The following is a 12,500-nucleotide window of genomic DNA, read 5'->3' as shown; positions in this document are numbered from 1 at the left end:
TTCATCTTTCCAACTTTCCTTCTTCTTCTTCATCTTTCCAACTTTACTTCTTCTTCTTAATCTTTCCAACTTTACTTCTTCTTCTTCATCTTTCCAACTTACCTTCTTCTTCTTAATCTTTCCAACTTTCCTTCTTCTTCTTCATCTTTCCAACTTTCCTTCTTCTTCTTCATCTTTCCAACTTTCCTTCTTCTTCTTCATCTTTCCAACTTTCCTTCTTTTTCTTCATCTTTCCAACTTTCCTTCTTCTTCTTCATCTTTCCAACTTTCCTTCTTCTTCTTCATCTTTCCAACTTTCCTTCTTCTTCTTCATCTTTTCAACTTTCCTTCTTCTTCTTCATCTTTCCAACTTTCCTTTTTTTCTTCATCTTTCCAGCTTTCCTTGTTCTTCTTCATCTTTCCAGCTTTCCTTGTTCTTCTCCATCTCTCCAGCTTTCCTTCTGTCCAGTTTTCCTTCTCCACATCTTTCCAGCCTTCCTTCTCTCCATCTTTTCAACTTATTGTTCTGAATTTTTTTAGCTTTCCCTCTATTTTCATTTTTTCTTCTGTACATCTTTCCGTATCTCCGTCTTCTATTGTCTCCTATTCCTTCTCTCTTTTTTTTTCATTCCTCCTTCTCTTCTTCCATTCTGCTCTTCTTTTTTCCTTTAATCGTTCTCTCTTTTCCTCTTTTCCAAAATTGGTTCAAATTGCAATGCTTACCCACGAGTGATTGCACATTCTATCGAACACACTTGGGTGTTTAATAACGCAACAAAAAGAACGCATAATACTGGATCTAATCATGCTTACATAAAACTACACAACAGGCACACAACAATTCTCGATCATTGTTACGAGAATCAGTACGAGTTTTTTTTTCGCTATGTGAACCCGTAATCGAACCAGGCCCCCAAAGCAGGTTATTATTGTGCGTGCTACAAGCTACAGCCCCCAAAGACAAACAGAAAAAATGAGCAACCCGAAAGCACACGGGAGACAAAAAAAAAGAGAAAGAAGCGGCAAACGAAAACAAAAGTATGCCACCATAACGCATCATGCAACCACCCCTCAACAACATCACCAACATCAGCAGCAAACATCGCACCGCGCGCGCCTCGCTTGCTGAGATGGCATAATCGACCTGCACCATTTCGCAATCCTTTTAATTAGTTATTACGCAGTTTTGGACCGAAAAAGTAAGGAGTAAGCATCCACATGCGCTGCACTCTCCATAGACACAATTTTATTTCTTTTTCCTACAGCCATGTAAACACCACACTCACCCGATTGCGTCGCACACTCACTTTTGGGAAGCGTAACCTATTCCAACATACAACAAAGGCGAGGAAAAACATGCATCGCATACATACAGACACTCTTTTTCTCTCTGATACTACACGCGATCGCGATCGGCTTTGGCTCCCCACCAGCCACTCCTACCCAAACCGCGTTCATCACATCACTTATTCGTGCACGTTCATCTCAGCCTCTCAAGTCGTTCCCTCAATCGCGTAGCATGGCACACTCTACAAGTGGCTTGATAGGGTGTGTTACCTGAGACTTTTTATCTCAGTCCGTTGATGGTCATACGTCTTGATTTGACCATAGAGCAATTCTATGCCAAATCCGACGAAAAACAGAAAATTGTGAAGCAATCATCTTTGATTTTATTGAAATTTGGTACACATGATGAATGCTACCCAAAGTCACAATTTTCATTATGATATGACCAATTTAAATTACGACTGATTTTTTCCAAAAAAATATAACGTAAAATTCAAGTGTCTGATTGAAATAAAATGTTGGACAAAGTTGTTGAAGAATCAATGAACTATTTAGGAAAAGTATCGTTCTGAATACACTGTTAAAAAAACTCATAAATTGAATTTAGTATTTAAAACTTTTATATCTCAAAAAAAACCCCAACAATATTTGTTTGTATATAAAGTAGTGCCATGGTAAACTCTCCAAAATTGAGATATATATTTTCAAAAATTGTAACTTTGTAAAATCCTAACAATTTAAGAAAAGTAACATAAAAAATGTTATGTTTATCTTCATGCGATTCTACATGAAAAACTATGTATAAAGTTTTATCCTACGACTAACCGTTCTTGAGATATAGTCATTATTCATAATGAAAATGTTATTGAAATTCCCATACGATATCGGAACCTTAGTCGTAAAATTTGAAAGCAGCAGCATTATTTTCTAATGTTTCACGATCATGATTTTAATTAGACAGTAAATTACCTCTATTTCGTTTCGACATCTAGCTAATTGAGCAGACCTGTAATGTGACACAAATAATTGGATATTTTCGCCTCTAATTGGATAATTTCATAAACATCGAGTCTGGGACCCAAATTTTGATCCCAGATTGAAAGTCGGCGAGAAATTTTGATATCATTGGACTTAGTCAAGGCTAGAAAAAACTTGTACTTAAAGTACCTCATTCTCAAATTTTAATAATGTTTGTTCTAGCCGACATTAATAGTACGGTAGTGTATTTGATAGCACTATTCTGGTTTTCCGTATTTGTTTGATTTTTTTTTCAGTACTCTTAGAGCATGGCGCGGTACAAAGTCCATTTTAAAATATATGATTTTTTTTGTACATTATACTTAGATGGTTCGTTAATTTCATAGGTGTCAGTATTATGATGTAGCGCGGTGGGAAAAATGAAAGCTCTCTAGGAAAGATTATTCGGTTAAAAAAAAGCACTTATACATTTTTTTATTGTTATAAACATGTATATTACACGTGTCGTACATCAATCTTTGTCACTGTCCTCATAAATGACGGGTACATATTGAATAACGGTCACTTCATATTTTTGCTGATTTGACGATTTTCGAAAGAAAACCAACGGCGCTATATAGAAAATAATTGAAGCAAAATGAGAGCAACACCCCAGGTTCTATTCCCACTGGCACGGTCACAACAGCGCCTTTTCATAACAGCAACGCCAATTGAATCAGGAACGTAATCAGTATTGCATTTATACGTCTTATTTGAGCTTGAGCTTGGGTAGAACGTACACTTCGTAGTTGCTCTCCGTGATTGACCTGGACCAACCAAATTTCACAAAGAACACACAGAATGATACTTGGGCCTAGCAAATCATTCTCGTTGTGCCATTTTCGGTGATTCGAGCTTTAAATGGTCAATAACGACGCCGGTCACGTCCTTACAGTCACCAGGGGAAGGAAAGGAATGTTAGTATAATATTCGCCGCCCGAAGGCCAGAAGGGTCGTCTCTACAGCGTGGTTCCCTAGCGTTTATCATGGGAGGATAATTGTTAGTGGGAAGGGTTAAGAATCAGGATTCACTGAGGCAAGTGATGTAATTATGTAAACGCTAACTATCAACCATTCGACGAAAATCCGAGAATCTCATGTGTCACAGCAAGCAACAGAGATTATCTTTAGGTATCCTGAGAAGGATGACCTGCAAATCAATTGAACCGGTTATATATTCTATCATTTATCGCACGTACTTTTATCAAATTCAATCGCTACGGCTTAGAGTTAACTTTGAGAAACCTGAGAAGGTAACCGAGAAAAAACATGTAAAACCAATGAAATCGGAAATATATATATCACTACTCATCGCACGTATTCATTATTGATCTCCAATCGCGGAAACCTTTTTTATTGATCTCCAATTTTCGGGAAACCTGAAAAGGTAACCGAGAGAATTCCTCGAACATCCATCGAAGCGGGCATATATTAATCGTTGATAATCGACCATACTCTTCAATCGTGAAGTCGGGAAGGAATAAAAAAAATTATGAATGAGAAAATAAGGAACTAAAAATTTAAAAATAAAGAAGTAATGACAATGAATTAAAAATAATGAAATGGCGCCCGTCATCCGCTGGAATCCTAGATGGAAATCTATATATATATAAAAATGGATTTCTGTCTGTTGTGGACTCGGAAACTACTGAACCGATCAACATAAAAATTGGTATGTAGGAGGTTTTGGAGCCGGGGAAGGTTTTCGTGATAGTTTGAGACCCCTCTCCCCATTCTAAGGGGGGGCTGCCATACAAATGAAACACAAATTTCTACATTACTCGAGAAATAACCAAGCAAATGAAACCAAATTTGGCATGTGAACATAGTGACAAGTGCTATTAGTCCATTTGATGTTTGCGCTAGCGAAATTGATCTTTGTTCGAAACTGGAAATGGATTTTAATGTGATGAAACACACTCCTATATCTTCTTCTATCTATACCAATAAAAAAGTATCGCCGAATGTGTTGATAAGAGCAAAACTCAAGGAAGGAATTGTCCGATTTAAGGCTGTCTTTATGCTATCATATTTTCTGTATAAAACATTTATTCCATGTAACGGAGAAACATGTGTCTGAAAATAATCTGATATTATAATATGATATGTTTTAATATGATGAGTTTTTTTTAGAAATACTTGGAATTTTATAGTAAAAGGTAAATTCAACGGGGTCGATTAGAAGATCAATCAATGAACAGTTCTGCGATTGGACCCATGAACTTGCTCATAGTAAGAAAACGTGAATGTTTGAAGGTATTGATAACAAAAAACAAATGTTGGGCGTGACAAAGTTTTCCAGGACAGCTAGTGAATCAATTACAAATCGACAGTATATTATACAAAAACTAAACAGAAATTGACATTAACACACTAGCTAGGATCATTTTACATGAAAATTTGAAAAAAAGCCCACTGATGAATATTTTGCATTGAGTCATTTATTAAAGAAATTTCAAAAATCGTCATGAACAACGACGGAACAAATCATCATATTAGAAATGTGGAATCTACGATCTACAACGAAACTTATGAATATGTAACTGAACTATGATTATCTATTGAAAGGTTTTTGTGGGATATTGATTCGATTCAATATACGAAAAACATTATCTACAGTTCTTCTATAGCGAGACAAAAAATTGATACAAGAAATATACAAATTCCATATCATAAAACTGTATACAAAATTAAATCTGGAAGATGGATTACGTAAACTATAGCACAATATCGCAGTGTGAGCTGAATCTGATATCCAGATCATGAATGTTAACACCGAACCTGGTACATGTTCATTAAAACTTTGAATCTAAACACTTGAAGTTAAATATTGCATTTATACGACTTACTGTTTATGAACGACACTTAGTTAAGTCGTTTACTACAATTGTTGAGGAAAAAACAAGCGATATGAATGCAGGATTTGATGCTGAAAGCAATTTGTTATCAACTGACTAATGACGATGATACTTTTCTCTAAGCATGCCATCTGGAGCTTCAACTACCCATCGTTTTTTCGTCATTAATCGAGATTCATTCGATTCAACAGTTGTGAATTGCTTTCTTTTACCTTTGAAGACTGGTAAAAAAACTTTTAAGCCTAACAACAAGACATAGTTAATGTTATATTTATTGCGATCATCGTAATTATTTTTAATACTGATGATCCTAGTATAGTTACATGCTTCAAGAATATTCGTTTTTTGAATATTATTTTAAATAACCCTAACTAACCGATACAATTTCTCCAACAACTAGATATTGAACATTATTCATTTCATAAGAAGCAACACGCAGTCTGAATAGACCAACCCTATTTCACCCGCATCCTCATAATCTCAATTAGCGCGGCCAGTGCCAAGATGAGAGTTGTGTGCTAGTAGCCACCGATGGCGATGTCGGGTGTTGGTGTGAGAACTTTCTTCCATTCTCCGGAAATTTATCGCTACTTTTCTTCATTTACACTTGCTTCACCACACACCACACACACCGGATGACGCACAGCAGCCGGGAGAGTGAAAAGGTTTCTCCGCTTCCATCCATCCATCCATTTGAGTGCAAGGAGTTACGTGAACAAGAGCAACACAACGGAGAGAGAAAGAGAGAACGAGCACGAATATGAATGCCGGATTTACCGAACGAAACAAAATCAGAAGAGAGTGGGATGTGGTGTCTGTCAAAGCAAGCAGTAGCAAGGAGAGTCAACCATCCAGCGTTACACACTGCTTGTTGAGTCCGCGTTGAGTCTAGAGGCACGTTATCCACTTGTCGCGCGCGTACCGTACTCCAACAACACTACGATCCGGTCTTTGCAAACAACTTCGTTTCAGTAGTCGCTGGTGTGTCGTCGATGTATGACGGCAAAATTCGCTTCTCCGTGTGGTTCGTGTATACTTAGAATTCAGCAACACAATACTCCATTGGTGGGTTGGTTGATAGTTCAAATGTTTCGGCGTACATTGTTTATTGCCTAAAGGTGGTACGATTGTTGATCCCGTTGTAGGATCAGTGACAGCAAATAGAGAACAGCGTAGTGCAAATACGGTGCAACTGTGAAGATAAGGAAGCAAAATTCAACAACAAAACACAAACAGAATATTGGTATTGGTGCAGTTTGGAAGTGCGATTCCAGGAAATATAAGTTTTTAGTTCGCATTGCTTGCCCCGCCGATTCGATGGTGGCAGTGTTCCGGGATCGGTGAACATTTCTCGAGTACCATATTCATCTGTAACCGAGAACCGGTTTTATTGTGGGAGAAGCCGGAATTAAACAAAACGCAAACAGAGAAAAAAAAGACCGGAAAGCGCTGTACGAGCGATCTTCTGCAGACCTACACACAAGGAAGTCGCGCGGCCGCGAATTGATGAGATTTCAGGGACCCAACGGTCGCACCGCTCGTTGGTCCAGTAAAGATCGTAGAATTCGCGAACATAAAGAGCAGTGGTTGTATTGAGGGGCGGCAGCAGAGTCACAAAAGCTCAACAAGGAGCGAAGAGACAGTGAGACAAACGTATAAAGCGGTAACGGTGAAGAATTCAACGCCGTAATTTGCAAGTGTGTACGGAAGTTGAGGTGAAACACCTAAGGGGGAAGAAAAACACGAGGCGGTAGTAACGTGTGAAGGTGTTTTATCACACAGTACCGCACGTGTAGCGTGTGTATTTCTTGCAAGCAGCGGCCTGGTGCAACGCTGAGCAACGAGAAAGTGTCGATAACGTGAATCCCTAACACTGAACCGGTAGATACAGAGCCGGAAAAATAACTTGTGTAAATATTTATATTTTCGCGAGCAAGAACAGAGGCCAGTAAGTGATTTGTCGCGTGAAGATAGTGTTTGGCTCTGAGTAAAAAACAGAGACTGTCGTGCGTTATGTGAGAGCCATATCAAGGCGTAAAAATGACATATAAACAGAAGAAAACTATTTGATAGTTTCCCTGCTGCGTGAAGCACAAGAACACTATCCGGTGAACACCCTTCATCTTCTGGAAGCGCGAGTCTACTCCAGGATTATCCAACACGACGAGGCTGAAACTAATCTCGCGGTAAGTCCATTAATTCCTATCAGGGCAACCATGATCGATTACCCACATCCATAAAACTCAATTTTCCCGAGCCTAAACCCTTTACCTGCAGGGTGCACTCGCTGCTGTCGTTTTGGTGACGCGACGGGAAGGGATAATACACACATTCGAGTCGCCACGTGATCTTTGCATCCTAACCCCCATTCTCGGCGCGTGAAAATCAGTTCCCGCCGTTTACACTTACAAAACATCGCATTCACACACAGAACCGGCCTACTCGACTGACATTCCTCACCCCGATGAGGTTTTCTTCTTTCTTCAAAGAATCTACATAAATTTGAATAATAAATTATGATTGATGAGATTTTTTTTGCTGCTGCTCTCAGTCACTCCCGTCAGTCTGGGCTGCGGTTTCTATTTCCTCCTGTTGTGTTGTTGTATACTACGTGGTGTGCTCGCAAGATTGAAATAAGTTCCAAGACGACGACAATCGAACGGGGTGCAACAATTGTGCCGATAAAAGTTTAATTTTTGTGCTCACGAATTTTGCCTCCTGTGTTTCGGTGGAGAAGGATTGATGGATTCATTCTTTGTACTGCCTCAGCTGTGCCGGCAGTTGGCTAAAGCATAAGATACGGCTATTGCGGCCGTCGCTTCAGATATTTCCGACGGCCGCCGCCGCCAGCGCCTATCCCACCCCCACACAGTCAGGCGGAAACGGTATAAATCGCTGCTCGCGAATTCTCCACGAACCGTGTGCGCGATGTTGCACATATGCGCCTTCTCATTTTCTTTCCTCCTTGTCGCCGGCTCCCTGCTGACGTTTCTCTTGCTCTGTTCGTTCGCAGTTCACCGATTTGCATATGTACAACGAGTTGCACATTGATTGCTGCTCGTTGCATTCGCACAAAAGCGTATTATATTGGGAAGTCCGTAGCGCCGATGCGCAAACGACGTCTTATTTCACTTTTCACAGCCCAACAACAAAGCTACGGAAAGCCGGGTTATGATCAACAGAATGTCACTTTGAAATTACTATACCTAAAATCCGGCTAGACTACTTCGATTGAAATGTGAAAATGACTGAAACATAATAGCAACATAATAAATGCAGCGAGATGCCTAGATTCGTCTAACAGCAGATTCATACTGCAATTTATTTTGAATTTGTTATATTCATGATTTGCTCCAGCTTCAATACACTTTTTACGTCGATTCAAAAACAAATGAAATGTGTACTCTAGCTCATTTTGAGAAATGGAATTCTACGCTTCGATTGAAGCCGTATTGTTGTAATAGTTCTTCAATTGTTGCCTCAATATTATAAACAAAAAGAGAATTCACAGGCTTTAGAAAACAAACCGTAGCTTTCTCGAACCAAGAAGCGACGCAAGATAAGTGACTTGTGTCTCGGCTAAATAGCATGTAGCACAGTCCTGAACTATAATATTCGTATCAAATTCGACAGATTTATGCCAGCAAATGCTTCAAAATCCTTCGATCATATTCTCCAGTAACCGTTGACCCAGATGGAAGATAATTTGAGGTTGAAGTCAGGAACGATTTTCTTATTTTATTATCACATTTTATGAGCACGCAAAAATATTATAAAATGCTCATATTCAGAGTGACAAAAGTTAAGCAATTGGAAGATGTTATTTAATTTATGGTGAATATGTTAATATTTTGTTGCATAACCTTTATATCGTTTGGGGCATGGAATCAAATAAATTGTCAATTGTTCCCTTCGGAGAGTACTTGAACCAATTCGGTAATATTTCAATATAAAACATACGTTCTTCTCGACGGTTCAAGTTTAGAGGGCATCATTTCACATTTTTACAAGTGTGCTGTGTGTGAACCATTATCTTTCTGATACCTTCAGATTCATCTTCCGCATGGAGTAGCATAACATTTTCCATAATCTTTCTATACATTATTATGTTTATAAGTCCATCAATGCAATGACGAGATCTCAAACCTTACCCAGAGAAGAATGTCCAAGTCTTTAAGCTGTAATACATAAGTCTTAATTTCTGTAATACAGCGGATTAAGGCTGATACTAAATGATCAGCCAAGCCGTTTTTTATACATTCGCAATCAAACAGACTGAATTTGGATTTGTCGCTGAACAACACCGTTTTCTATTTTTAAATATTCTAGCTCAAATGGTTTTTCGCAAAGAGAAGTCTTACCTTTTTGCTGCTAAATTCTTCTTCTGGAGCATACATTCAATCCTAATTTTCGTTTGGGTACGGATCCTGATGCAGAACAATCATTTTGGGACCAACGTATGATTAACCGATACATTCTCGACGTGGATATCCTTGTAGTCGATTCAATCGATCCCTGTGAAGCTTCAACGAACAAGAAACTACCGACTTGTGTATTGCAGAAGTTCCACTCAATTCTTTTCACAAATGTCTCTCCTCAATCGATTCAATTATTTTCTGCTTCAAATCACTACGGTAAACATTATGTGACATTGTTATGTTTGCGAGCCCCACCGTCTGCTTAGGGGTTTAACACTGGAGAAATACTAAAATCTGAGAAATCAATTTAATATGTTTTCAAGTCAAATAATTATTACGCAGCAGTATTTGCCGATTGGATAACAACTGCTCTGTTTACCAACTTGACAGTTGTTTAACTTCTGTCGCGTGTTTCTCATAGCCATTTAATCTTACAGTACAGTGCTGCCAAGACAATTGATCCAATATTTTTCTACATATTGATTTATGATCATGCGTTTCAGGTTGGAGAATCATTTGCTTCCTCTTTCCAGTCCGATTTAAACTTTGCATCTCCTAGAATTCAAGCTCAACCCTCATCGATCAAATTAGCAACTTCTAAAGAAATTGCTCACACCGAAGTCGAGAGTCCCAATCACCTGATCGCATTAGCATCGGCTTTGTCGCCAGGTAATCCGTGCAACAGGTAGCCTCCTCCAGCCAGTAACCTCAAATTCGAACTGTAGGAAGAAACAGAACAACAATTTGCATATGAATCACAGTAACAAGTGTCTTTCGCTTCTCGCTGCCGCCATAAAACACCCTCTTAAGATTTCTTTGTTGTTCCTCTTGAACATCCTGCCCATCCTGCGTCGCACCGTAGGCTCGCTCTGTGCCTGTGCTCTTCACAGAACGTTATGATATTATCACAGTGCTTGACAGGATCGGCACGAGTGTTTTTCACCTGTTCATTTGTGCTTCTGCTGGCCGGTATTCGAAGGGAGAACTTATGCTAATATTATCTTTTCCTTGTGCGTTCCTCCGGTTTGCCGAGGAAATAAGAGGGGTAGTAAAAATAAATACCATCCTGTTCTATTTCGCACTTTATCCTCTTACTTTTCCTCCTTGAGAATCATACCTTTAGTCCTAGTTGGGTATATAAAACAGGTACACGTGAGGAACCATCACTTTTTATCTCTCTCTCTCGCTGTTCATCATTTTATGAGCTGTTTTCTTTTTTCTTCTCGATTATGTTCCGATTTTCATAAAATATATCACAAGTGGGAGGAAACAAACAACCTGTGTTGATTGTCCATAATGGCGAGATCCTCACCGGTTTCCTTCTCGATCGGATTCACACCCCTTCTGGCCCGTTAGTTAATGTTTGTTAGGCACACTTAAAACTGCCGCTTCCCAACATCGAACGCGCACAAACCCTACCCATCATTCTGTAGAAGAACAAGAAAATTAATTATTTATAGCTTACAAGAACGGTTCGGCTAGGCCTGGACGTCTGTACAATGTCTCCAGGCGACACATGTGACAACTATAAACACAATCGCTTCCACTCCTCTGGAGGGCGCGACAAGTGTACCCGAAAATCATACACCTGATACTGTGGGTCGTTCCTTCTTCCCCGCTTTGGTGAAAATCGGAACAGATTTTCGAGCAATAGAAAATGAATTATACGCCCTTCCCGGTCGACCCTTTCTCGCACTCTGTGGCGATTAATTCGCCTAGACAAGTGAAAAGACACGACGCTTCCGACGCCACGTTCCATAGGGGATTCCCTAACCCCTGCGAGCAGATCCTGGCGCTCCGGACACTGCTGGCTTACACACATGCTGTTGTAAGAATTTTGAAGTTATGTAATAATAATAATAACAGCTCATCCTCCCTCAGGAAGAAGGAAGCAAAACGAGACGCCTCTCTCACAGTGGAAAGAGGGTAAATTCGGAAATGAATTCCCCCTCTGCTTCCACCATCGAGCCCAGCGCTTCCTGTCACAGTAGCAAACAGAAATCAACCCCTGCAAAACAACGCTGTTTCCGCAGCGCGCGCGTAGGGATGAGCATTTATTGTCATCATCATCCGTAACACATGCGAACAATTGGTTGCGCGCACCCTAGCCTAGCTAGCTAGCACAAGGCCGAATGAGTGATTGCATTACACTTGTCACGCTCTTTCCCTCGCCCGCGCCCACATGCTCGAAGATTGCGAGCTCCTGGCCAGAGGTCGGAGGATAAGTGTCATATGTAGCGAAATCAAATTTCTCGATTCGACACAATGTGAAATCGGGGCGTCCGGAAATGAGGGAATGACAGCAGGCTGGAATGGGTGCTGCCCTTTGTGCGGTTTCGAAGGAGTTAAACAACGCGAGTTTCGTCGCAAATTCTCTTCTACCGTATTGTTTGCACCATTAAGCGACGTCAGAATTGAAAAAATTCTCTAAAGTTTCGGTTTTTTTTTTCATTTATTCAGGAGGTTGTTTCTGATTCCTAACCTATGTTAATCATCGATCGAGTCTCAAATTGCTATAATTACGACCTCAGGTCTTAATAATGTAGCCTGGATCCATTTCTCTCCAGGTACGGGTCAATGTTTGTCTGAAGCTTGCTCTACTCGGTTGGCGTTTGGAACAGGCCCTGGCCTCGGATTAAGATCAGGGCAGTCACATTTCCTTCGCCCAGAACGGAAGATGTCCTTGCAACCACTTCTGAGTGCGGTTCGAGGTGTGGCACGAAGCTCTGATCTATGGAAGAACATAGTTACTTGAAATCCTGATGTAGACCTTCGTGTTCGCTTTGCCGCCTTCTGGAATGAACACCGGGTTCATTTTGTTGCCATCGGAAGCCACCAATCCAAACACCATAACGCGAGAAGGATGCTTGGTCAGATACATGTCTGCATGCTCGTCGACAACGCCTTTTACCGGGAGAGAACTAATATAGTGATCGGTTCT

General features: G+C 40.1%; 1 protein-coding gene across 1 annotated transcript in view; it reads right to left on the bottom strand.

Annotated features, from left to right (window-relative positions):
- Positions 1-12,500, bottom strand: part of LOC129773052 (zinc finger protein Xfin-like) — a 173,188-nt gene that overhangs the window by 48,186 nt on the left and 112,502 nt on the right. The gene's annotated exons all lie outside the window — the stretch shown is intronic.

This window comes from Toxorhynchites rutilus, chromosome 3 (assembly GCF_029784135.1).
Source record: "Toxorhynchites rutilus septentrionalis strain SRP chromosome 3, ASM2978413v1, whole genome shotgun sequence".
NCBI lineage: Eukaryota > Metazoa > Arthropoda > Insecta > Diptera > Culicidae > Toxorhynchites > Toxorhynchites rutilus.
This window is presented reverse-complemented; position numbering and strand designations above follow the sequence as displayed.